A 3422-nucleotide genomic window follows, 5' to 3' on the forward strand; every position below is an offset into this window, starting at 1 on the left:
GTCGATCAACAGAAATCCTCGGCCATAAAAGAATGCGATGCACCATAATCAAACAATACATGAGCTATGCATCATGTACCCTCGATGACCCCTCCTAATGACAAAGGGTCTGGGCTATGTAAAATCTACCCTGAGCCTGCTGGGGAGGGTCATGCCCCCTCTGTAGTCACCGCCACTGCTGCTGTTGCCGTTGTGGTGGCCTGAACTACTGCCTCTGCTGCTGTGGGGGAGGTCTTGTTGGCTGTTGTGGGTATTGTTGTTGCTGTTGCTACTGGGGCCTTGGTGGCAGGTGCTGCTAGTGCTGAGAAAGCTAGGTGGGCCACACACCTCTGCTACGGTTAATGCTGCTGCTGCTGTGAGCTATCGAACGGGGCCTTCCTTTTTTGGTCTCCTCTCTGCTCACGGACCCTTTGTGAATCGACCCAATCTGCCTCATATATTTGGGCCTGCTGCATGACCTGTTCAAATGTTGGGAGCATGTGTCCAATGACACAACTCTGGAGGTGAAAATGTAAGTCATTCTCAAAACGGCAGGCCTTCCGCCTCTCATCATCAATAAGATAAGTCACGAATCTCGACAGTGCGACGAAACAGACCTCATACTAGGACACCGACATGTCCCCCTGCACAAGTCTCGAACTCAAGAGTGCGCTGCTAACGGACGTGGTCATGGAAGAACTTCTGGTCAAACCAGTCAACAAAATCCCCTAAGTCCACTCAAACTCGGCCCCTGCCGCTTGGGAGAACGATGCCCACAAGTGCTCGACCTCACCCTGAAGGAGAAACATAGCCAACAAAACTCGCTACTAGGTCGTGCACCTCATAGTATCGAAGATCTTCTCGACCTCTGATATTCATCACTCTACTGCCATTGGGTTGGGCTCTCCCTGGAAGCGAGGGGGATCGAGCCGTGTGAAGTCTCGTAGAAGGGAGCTCGCACACTCCTGCTCAGTCTGGGCTAGTGTAGCAATGGGTTGCCTACCCTGCCTCTGAAGAATAGCAGTCATCGCTTGTAGCATTTGCTGAAGCTAATCTACACTCACAGATACATTCGTTAAGGGTCAAATATTGCATATTATCTCCCATTTATTACTTGGTTTTATAAACATGATAATGGTTAATATTCTATTTTACTCATGTTCGTGTTGCAAGTTGAATTTAAGAGCTTGGATTGAAAAGGGTGCTAAAAGCATGGATTTGATGCTCAAGAATCACCAAGGCAAGGGATGGATCTTAGAAGGCCAAGATTAAAGAATTCACATGTTAAAAATCCAAGAAAACTAAGTGAGGAATGAAGAGAATCAAATATTTAAAGTGAAGAAAGGAATCCTGAAATTGTCCTGAAAACAAACATATTTCTGAAAGTGTCCTAAAGAAGCATATTCTGAAACGTTGGGGCATTTTGTGAATTTATTCAGAGTGACACCTATTTTGGAAAATTGCATAAATTTGAGGTGATTTTTAGAGTTTTCCAAGTAGGTGCAAAAGTTCGAGTTCCACAACTATAAATAGGACTCCCTAGGATGTTCTTAGGCATCTTTTAGGATTTGTGGAGTGGAGCAAAAGCATGGAGAAGTCATCACCAAGAGTTTTTTTTTCCCTTTCCTTAGTTGTTTTTATGATTTTCTTAAGAGATTCTAGTTCAATCATGTTTATGGTTGGCTAAACCTCTTAGCTAAGGCTAAGAGGTGAAGCTTGTAGTGTGATGGGATGTTTGCTATTACTTTAATTCATATTTAAGTTGAACTATCTTTGATTCTAGTTTGATTATAAGAAATACTTTCAGTTTTTAATGGTTTGTTGTGACTTAAATTATAATAGATCTGTGATAGCTTTGAGTATGTTCTTTTCATGTATTGAGATTGTGAAATTTGGAAATCCCATTATTCACCATCGTCCCATGGGCATGGTTGGGTTATGAAATCCTTCTAATCTTCATGATTCTCTTATGATTGGTTGTGGGATTGGTAAATCCTATTGTTTGCCTTGTCTCATGGGCATGGTTTTGTGATGGAATCACTTCTAGTTCTCACACTGTTCTTCCATTGAGAATTAGGTTAAAGGAAGTTCATATTTGTTTTTATTGAGATATCTTCCAATTGGATAAGATGGGACTCTCATTCCAGTTGCGTCATTGAATCAAGCATAGATCTCCTTGATCTCTACAAGTGGATCCTTGGAAACCCTAGTTTCCCACCTTTGAATTTCTTAAGTTTTTCATTAAATATCTCACAATTACTCTTTATACTTCCAGATTTTGGTTTTCATCTTTTTCTAGTTCCTTTTCTAATTACTTTCAGAATACGCACGAGATTAGTCTCTATGGATTCGACCTCGGTCTCACCGAGATTATTACTACATTGCGACCTTACACTTGGGGTTGTGAACAAGTTTTTGGCGCCGTTGCTGGGGATTAACGGTTGCATTTTTTTAAGATTAACTAGTTTTAGAATTAGGTTAAGATTAGGGTTTTTCTATTTTTTATTTTTAAGGTTTGTTTTCTATTTTTAGAAACTTTCTAATTCTAGGATTTCTTTTATTTTTAAAAGCTTACTTTCTAATTCTAGGTTTAGAATTTTATTAATCATTTTAAAAAAAAAAACTTTCCTTTTCTGTTTTTAGAAACTATTTTTTTTTTCTAATTCTAGGATAGGATAAGATAGGATAAGATAAGATTAGATAAGATAAGATTAAATTAGATAGGATAGGATAGGATAAGACAAGATAAGATTAGATAAGATTTGATAAGATAAGATAAGATAGGATAGGATAAGATAAGATAAGATTAGATAAGATAAGATAAGATATGGGTTATGTCTAATTTGTTTTTAGAAACTAACTTAGCTTTCTAAATTTAGAAACTTTCCTTTTTTATTTTTAAAAACTAGTTTTTTTTTCCTTTTTAGTTTTAGACACTAACTCATCTTTCTATTTTTATTTTTAGAATCTTTTTTTTTTTAGAAACTAATTCACTTTCCTTTTTCTTTTGCGGGATCTTAACATAGATCTCCTCCAATTTGGTAACTTCCTTCTAACTTCTCCTCTACTTACTTTCCATATTGTTGTAGGATTTTTCTTTTCTTTTTTTTTTCTTTTTTTTTTCTTTTTTTAAAGGATTAGATTCAGAGTTAGGTTTTCACCATGCAAGAGTGGGAATGTCAATATGCTTAGCTAGTTTTAGAGAATGCGAGAAATTGTGAAGGGCTATCAGATGATTATATGAGGTAACAACCCATGTCTCAAAATTTTTCTGAAACCATCATCGAGAACCGAACGGAATATAATGCTCCACCGGTTAAGAAATCCTTACGCAATCATATATGGGAGAACAATTACACCCCACAGATTAAGAAAACAGTACATGAGCGTTAGGGTTATCATAACTATGGGAGTGAGAATTATTATCACCCATTCGACAAGAA

Source organism: Magnolia sinica, chromosome 2 (assembly GCF_029962835.1).
Source record: "Magnolia sinica isolate HGM2019 chromosome 2, MsV1, whole genome shotgun sequence".
Lineage (NCBI taxonomy): Eukaryota > Viridiplantae > Streptophyta > Magnoliopsida > Magnoliales > Magnoliaceae > Magnolia > Magnolia sinica.